This window comes from Triticum urartu, chromosome 3, assembly GCF_003073215.2.
Source record: "Triticum urartu cultivar G1812 chromosome 3, Tu2.1, whole genome shotgun sequence".
NCBI classification, from domain to species: Eukaryota; Viridiplantae; Streptophyta; class Magnoliopsida; order Poales; family Poaceae; genus Triticum; species Triticum urartu.
The window spans coordinates 723941045-723949635 of NC_053024.1; the positions used below are offsets into that span (position 1 = coordinate 723941045).

The window sequence follows — 8591 nt, forward strand, 5'->3', positions numbered from 1 at the left end:
CAACCCCGGCCACCTTGACGACTCTGCCTCCTGAAGCACGACCTCCGCCACCTCCCTGCTGCAAAGAAGCGACGATGCTGCCGCCTCTCAACAATCGACTTCCCGTGCTCCCGCAAAAAAAAAACCTTCAGATAGTGGAGCGGCATCGCTCCCATAGTTTTCAACATCAGGTTGGTGTCTGCACCTTTGCTCCAAAATTGTCTCATGGCTGCCAGGTCATGCAAAGTTAATCCGACGTTCCCTCTTGCATTATATTGATCTCAACAGAACATGCATTGTATCATAATTGTAGGATTACTGATGCATACCATTGTGATTATTTTAATGTCGTCATAGGTTTGTTCTCTTTTACATCAGAAAAGACTAGTTTCAAAGGAAATTTAGATTTACTCAAGGATTGAGGATAAGGTAACTGGTGACCTCTGCCCTTTTGGCAGGCGTCACAAACATGCTTATTGCTATCATTATTGACACACGGGAGTTTATTCTCACTAAGAATCTTCCTAACAACAATGGAAGAAGGATGACCTAAACGTCTATGCCACCAATCCAGAGGTGGTTTGGTGACATTGAGCACATGCTTCTGGATGTTTCCCTCGGTGTGTTTGACAAGATAGAGCCCTCTTCTACCCCTGCCTCGAAGTAGAACCTTCCTCGTTTCCAGATCCTTGATGAGAAAAAAATGAGGGTGAATTTCAACAATAGTATTATTGTCAAGAGCAAGTTTACTTGCGGAAATCAAATCTTTTGTTGCCTCCGGAACATGAAGAACATCTTTTAGATGAAGATTACGATCTCGGGTAGAAATAGTTGCATAATCAATATGATCAATGGACATACCTGATCCGTTTGCAGTATGAATTTGATCACCGCCCGTGTACTTCTCCCGGACGGTCAGCTTCTCCAGATCGCTTGTAATATGGTCGGTTGCACCACTATCCATGTACCAGTTGGTGTCAACCCCATACTGATGAGCAGCCATGTTGGCCGAGCGCTCCTCTCCTCCCTGATATGAAGAGTCGTAGCGCTTCCAGCACTTCCAAGCAGGGTGGCCAACTTTTCCACAGATCTGGCACACCGGCTTGGCAGAGGAGTTGTTGTTGTAGTTTCCCCTACCTCCCGAGTTGCCTCGACCACGGCCGTGGTCACCACCACGGCCACGGTCACCACCGCCGCCTGGTTTGTTGTTGAAGCCGCGACCACCGCCGCGATCACCGTTGCCGATGGAGTTGTTGTTCTTGTTGAAGCCACGCACACGCGCCGCCGCATTTGCGGACGACTGAGAGGACCCGCCGCGGAGATTCAGGCGAGTCTCAAAACTCAGAAGCTGTGAGAACAGCTCCGGGATCTTGACAGGTTCGACCCTAGAACACATGGCCGACACCACTGGGTCGTACTCCTCATCCAGTCCAGCAAGGATGTGGGAGATCACCTCTTCCTCGTCCAAGGCCTTCCCTGAAGCAGTTAGTTCATCACACAGGGTTCGGACCTTACCAACATACTCTGTGATCGTGGAGTTTCCCTTCTGAAGATTGGCTAGGGAAATTCTAACGTTGACGGTTTGTGCCCTGGTGTGTGACGCAAGCATCCCTTGCACCATGTTCCATAGCTCGGCCGCGGTGTGGCAGGTTGCCACTTGGACGGCCATCTCACGCGGCAGTGTAGTCAGCAGGTATGAGAAAACCTGTTGATCCCGTGCGTACCACACACCAAACTCTGGGTTCGGCGCCTTCGTCTTGGTTTTGCTGTCATCGTCGGTGACCTCAATGATTGTGGGAGGAGGCGGTTGTTCGATGTTGAGGAAGCTTGCCATCTGCGCTCCCCTGATGGCTGAGAGCACCGTGGCGCGCCATAAGACCTCGTTCCCTCTCGTAAGCTTCTCGGTTGCGTTGTGTGCAAACGGAGACGAGGGGAAGGAATTTGCGGGGGAAGAGCTCACCATGGATGAACCCGAGGTAGGCTCTGATTACCATGAAAGAAAAGAGGTGAAGCGTATACCTCCTGGCAGGGACGCGTGCGTGTTAAATAGCAAGACAAGATTACATCGGTTGGCAAGTTGTTGTGTTAGCTTGACCCCTCATCCAAGACTATACAAGATAAGGATCTCTAATCTCCAACAACCTGCCCAAGTTACAACACACGCACACAAGTTACACCCCGTGACAAATGTCACGTTACAACTACAACCATATCATTTAACATCCTCCCTCAATCTAAACTTGTCAAGGTTGAGATTGTTCTTGAAGGCTTGTAGTTGTCGAATCTGTAATGGTTTTGTAAAACCATCCGCCACTTGGTCTCCTGTTGGGATGAACCTGATCTCCAACAGTTTCCTAGCAACCCTCTCTCTGACAAAGTGAAAATCAATCTCTATGTGTTTAGTCCTTGCATCGAACACTGGATTAGCTGAGAGATACGTTGCTCCAAGATTATCACACCATAGGCAAGAAGTGCTTGTTCTTCTTACTCCTAGCTCATCCAATAAAGTTTTCATCCACATTACCTCAGTTGTTGCATTTGCCAGAGATTTATATTTTGCTTCGGTACTAGAGCGAGAGACTGTTGCTTGTTTCTTTGCATTCCAGGATATGAGGTTAGAACCAAAGAAAACAGCAAATCCACCTGTAGACCTTCTGTCATCAGGACACCCTGCCCAATCTGCATCAGAAAAGGCACTAACAGTTGTTGAGGGTGATTTACTTATTTTCAATTCTGTACCAGCACTTCCTTGAATATATCTCAATATCCTTTTTACTGCTGTCCAATGAAGTGAAGTAGGGGAGTGCAGAAATTGACAGACCTTGTTAACAGAGAAGGATATATCAGGTCTTGTCAAAGTTAAATATTGTAGTGCACCCACCACACTCCTATATTTAGTCCCTTCCTCTGGACTCAACAACTCTCCTTCATGCAATGATAATTTTTCTGTTGTAGATAAAGGTGTACTAGAGGGTTTACAATCTCTCATACCTACACACTTGAGTATATCCTTGGCATATTTTTCCTGAGTCAGCAGTATATACCATCATGTACCTGTTTTACTTCTATGCCAAGGAAATAATGTAATTCTCCCAAGTCCTTGAGAGCAAAGTCATTCTTCAAGTTTTTGAGTAAAGCTGAGGTGGCTTGTGGAGAGGAGCTAGCAACAATTATATCATCTACATATATAAGCATATAAATGATCACCTTCTCATTTTTGAAGAAAAACAGAGAAGTATCTCCTCTTGTTGGTCGGAAACCAAGTTGTTGAAGCTTTGTGCTTAGTCTTGAGTACCAAGCTCTGGGTGCCTGTTTCAGACCATACAGTGCTTTGTCCAATTTACACACATGCTGTGGTTTGGTACCATCCACAAACCCAGGTGGTTGCTTCATGTACACCTCCTCCTCGAGAATGCCATGTAAGAACGCATTCTGTACATCCAATTGGCGAAGAGTCCATCCCCCGAAAACAGCAATAGACAGAACAAGTCTAATAGTAGCTGCCTTAACTACTGGACTAAAAGTGTCTTCATAGTCAATTCCATAACGTTGTTTAAACCCCTTTGCTACTAGTCTAGCTTTGTATCTATCTATTGTACCATTAGAATTCCTTTTAATTTTGTATACCCATTTGCAATCTATAATGTTTCTACCTTGTTTAGGTGAGACTAGATGCCAAGTTTGATTTTTCATAAGTGCATCATACTCTACCTCCATAGCTTGTTTCTAGTTTTTATCATCTAGTGCTTCAGCTAGATCACGAGGTTCACCAGTAGCAGCAAAGTTTACTACCTTGAAATTTTTACCATACCCGACCGTTCCATCTTTAGGAACAAGTGGTTTAAAAATGCCTTTTTGTGACCGTGTATTGGGTCGCTCTGGTTCAACGGCCACAGAAGATCCTAACGTTGCAGAAGATCCTGCAGCCAGTTCTGGACGCGGTCGGACCTGGGGATCGGTCTTGTCAGGAGGCGAGGCAGAAACGCGTCCAGGCGACACACGCCCGGGAGTCCGCGCCTCCTCATCATTCGGTGATGGCGACCCGTTGGACGCACCTGCGCCAGCCCGCGCACCCGACCGCGAGCCTGGCCGCGTGTCGCCCGTGGATGGGCTGCTCGCGTCAGGTGGGGTGGCCGCGCCAGTCGGAGTGCACAGTTCCGCCTCTGAGTCTGTGCACGCGCCAGATGCAGCAGCGCCGCCAGATCTCTCGGGATCCGTGTGCGTAGGCGAATCTGCCCTGCCACCAGATCTCTCGGGATCCGTGTGTGTAGGAGGATCTGCTCCGTGTTCCGAGCTAGGCTGGTTTGGCTGTATCTACTGCATAAAATCATGACCAAAACCAGTATTTTCTGCTGCATTTTTTTCACTGCGGCTTCCTGCATCATTAGAACCATTAGTAGTCCTATTAATCATTTGATCATCAACTAGTTCTCCCCCTTGATCAGTAGGATTAAGTAGGTCAGGAGGAAGTAAAAGAATCTCAGCCCTTAGGCGAGCACCGGCATTAGGATGAAGGGCCGCAAAAGGAAACGGATTTTCATCAAACACCACATCCCTAGAAATGTATACACGCCCAGTAGAGATATCGAGGCACTTGTAGCCTTTGTGCAGGTTACTATAACCAAGAAAAGCACATTGCTTTGATCGAAATTGAAGCTTAAGTGTGTTATATGGACGTAAATTGGGCCAACAAGCACACCCAAAAATTCTAAGAGAGGAATAGTTGGGAGTTTCACCGAATAACCTAGTAAGAGGTGTTTCATGATTTATGACCTTGCTTGGAACCCTATTGATTAGGTAGGTTGCGGCAAGGAAGGCCTCATCCCAAAACTTCAATGGCATAGAGGTTTGAGTGAGCAAGGAGAGGCCGACCTCAACAATGTGACGGTGTTTGCGCTCAGCTAACCCATTCTGCTGATGAGCATGAGGGCATGATACATGGTGTGAAATACCAATTTTGGTGACGAAAGAGTTCAACTTTTCGTACTCCCCTCCCCAATCTGTTTGGAGAGCAAGAATCTTTCGATCAAAACGTCGTTCAACAAGGTTTTGGAAGTCATGGAATTTCTGAAAAACTTCAGATTTGTGCTTGATGAGATAGATCCACGTGAATTTACTAAAGTCATCGATAAAACTCACATAGTATTTTTTTTCTGCCTACTGTTTCAACAGCAGGAACCCACACATCAGAAAAGACTAGTTTCAAAGGAAATTTAGATTTACTCAAGGATTGAGGATAAGGTAACTGGTGACTTCTGCCCTTTTGGCAGGCGTCACAAACATGCTTATTGCTATCATTATTGACACACGGGAGTTTATTCTCACTAAGAATCTTCCTAACAACAATGGAAGAAGGATGACCTAAACGTCTATGCCACCAATCCAGAGGTGGTTTGGTGACATTGAGCACATGCTTATGGATGTTTCCCCCGGTGTGTTTGACAAGATAGAGCCCTCTTCTACCCCTGCCTCGAAGTAGAACCTTCCTCGTTTCCAGATCCTTGATGAGAAAAAAATGAGGGTGAATTTCAACAATAGTATTATTGTCAAGAGCAAGTTTACTTGCGGAAATCAAATCTTTTGTTGCCTCCAGAACATGAAGAACATCTTTTAGATGAAGATTACGATCTCGGGTAAAAATAGTTGCATAACCAATATGATCAATGGACATACCTGATCCGTTTGCAGTATGAATTTGATCACCGCCCGTGTACCTCTCCCGGACGGTCAGCTTCTCCAGATCGCTTGTAATATGGTCGGTTGCACCACTATCCATGTACCAGTTGGTGTCAACCCCATACTGATGAGCAGCCATGTTGGCCGAGCGCTCCTCTCCTCCCTGATATGAAGAGTCGTAGCGCTTCCAGCACTTCCAAGCAGGGTGGCCAACTTTTCCACAGATCTGGCACACCGGCTTGGCAGAGGAGTTGTTGTTGTAGTTTCCCCTGCCTCTCGAGTTGCCTCGACCACGGCTGTGGTCACCACCACGGCCACGGTCACCACCGCCGCCTGGTTTGTTGTTGAAGCCGCGACCACCGCCGCGATCACCGTTGCCGATGGAGTTGTTGTTCTTGTTGAAGCCACGCACACGCGCCGCCGCATTTGCAGACGACTGAGAGGACCCGCCGCGGAGATTCAGGCGAGTCTCAAAACTCAGAAGCTGTGAGAACAGCTCCGGGATCTTGACAGGTTCGACCCTAGAACACATGGCCGACACCACTGGGTCGTCCTCCTCATCCAGTCCAGCAAGGATGTGGGATATCACCTCTTCCTCGTCCAAGGCCTTCCCTGAAGCAGTTAGTTCATCACACAGGGTCCGGACCTTACCAACATACTCTGTGATCGTGGAGTTGCCCTTCTGAAGATTGGCTAGGGAAATTCTGACGTTGACGGTCTGCGCCCTGGTGTGTGACGCAAGCATCCCTTGCACCGTGTTCCATAGCTCGGCCGCGGTGTGGCAGGTTGCCACTTGGACGGCCATCTCATGCGGCAGTGTAGTCAGCAGGTATGAGAAAACCTACTGATCCTGCGCGTACCACACACCAAACTCTGGGTTCGGCGCCTTCGTCTTGGTTTTGCTGTCATCGCCGGTGACCTCAATGATTGTGGGCGGAGGCGGCTGTTCGATGTTGAGGAAGCTTGCCATCTGCGCTCCCCTGATGGCTGAGAGCACCGTGGCGCGCCATAAGACCTCGTTCCCTCTCGTAAGCTTCTCGGTTGCGTTGTGTGCAAACGGAGACGAGGGGAAGGAATTTGCGGAGGAAGAGCTCACCATGGATGAACCCGATGTAGGCTCTGATTACCATGAAAGAAGAGAGGTGAAGCGTATACCTCCTGGCAGGGACGCGTGCGTGTTAAATAGCAAGACAAGATTACATCGGTTGGCAAGTTGTTGTGTTAGCTTGACCCCTCATTCAAGACTATACAAGATAAGGATCTCTAATCTCCAACAACCTACCCAAGTTACAACACACGCACACAAGTTACACCCCGTGACAAATGTCACGTTACAACTACAACCATATCATTTAACATGTAAAGGGTTCAGTATATCAATTCGTTGAACTTTGTTGCTATATCAATTCTATGAAATGTACATGATTTTATTTTTGTTGGTGGTGTAGACTCATTGGATTATTCCATTTTTTGTCAATTTGATTGTGGGGATGACCCAAAATTTTCCAAAGGAGTAGTGAAGTGGGTGCTCAAATCCTCATCCTTCGGTTGCTTTAAAATGATTTGGCATCTCCAAGTAATGTTCGCTTCTTATTGTGAGTAGCATGGGGCAAATCTTCATGGAATACTGTAGAGAACCACAACATTGAGGGTGTTCTCCTTTGCTAATTGGCCATTACCAATCAAGGTGTCATCAGTTTTGTGACCATGTTTATTACTCTCACTTACGATTTTGTTGCCTTTCACTTGTGGTCTGGCAAGGGATCTTTTATTTATGGTCTCATGGCAGTATTGTTTTTCTAATTGTATAATTCATCTATGCTGAGAAATAAATGCAAAAAAGTAAAAAAAAAAAGTGGGCTGTGTTCTTGCTCTGTCCTACTACTTGATGCATCTGTCTTTTATCCTCCCATTTCATGACGTCATGTGATCAATCTTTTTGTTGGGAACAGTAATACATCTATTGCTATTTTGTATAACTATGAGCTTCCTTATTGACATCCAGCATTACTAATCCAGCAGGGCTCCTGATTCCATGGTGTGCCTTAGTCTTTTGGCGGGCATATTAAAAGTTGAGGGATATTTTATTCCATTTCAATTTGCTTTGGAAATGTTCTGCCAGCTCAAGTACTCATGTCAAGGAATATAGCTGTATTTTCCTTGGAATTTTCTTTTGCCTTGCAATGCTAATGGAGAACAGGCAACCAAATTCTTGGAGGGATAAAGATTGTTAAAGAATAGATAAACAAACTATTTTCCATGGAAATTGCTATTCAAAGACTTGGTGCATTTGGGAAGTATGTAATGACCAAGTCTTTGATAATGTACTTCTAAATTTTGGTTGGTGCAAAATTCTCGTTATTAGCACCTAAACATAGAATTGTATTGGACTGTGAAAAGTAAATTTCTCTTTCCCCTTGAACTCATAACATTATTCCATGTGACTGAAAGAGTAATCTGATCATCAAAATCATCATTCTATATAATCATCCATGTTTATTTTTTGACCATACATTCCCGCAGCAATGCGTGGGGAATCATCTAGTTATAAAAACGTTTTGACACTACACTAATTGTATGTTTTATCACTTCCTCCTTGCGAGGAGTATATATATTAACTGTGTGTTTTACCACTTTGGCCAACAGCATGGAAAGCAAGCAAGCAGTTGTTGTGCTCGAGGCTCGAGCATAAGAGCAACTCCAACTGGCGGACACAAACTATTGGCATGTGTCCGTTTAGGTCGAATGTGCTGGAATTTTGTCTATTTTGGGTCTAGCCCAATAGCAGTTTCAGAAATTCCTAATAAATCTTAAAGGCCCACGCAGCCCATTCGTGCAAGGCAAGAGATGGGACTAAAGTTTAGTCCCACACTGCTAGTTTAGAGGGAGTTGGACCTCTTTATAAGGGAGGTTCTTACTCCACATGAGAGGGACAT

The 8591-nt window shown here is 45.9% G+C and overlaps 2 pseudogenes; both read right to left on the minus strand.

Annotated features, from left to right (window-relative positions):
- Positions 1–1311: 1311 nt before the first annotated feature.
- LOC125549669 lies at positions 1312–1450 on the minus strand (annotated as a pseudogene).
- Positions 1451–6123: 4673 nt separating this feature from the next.
- LOC125549671 lies at positions 6124–6262 on the minus strand (annotated as a pseudogene).
- Between the last annotated feature and the right edge of the window lie 2329 nt (positions 6263–8591).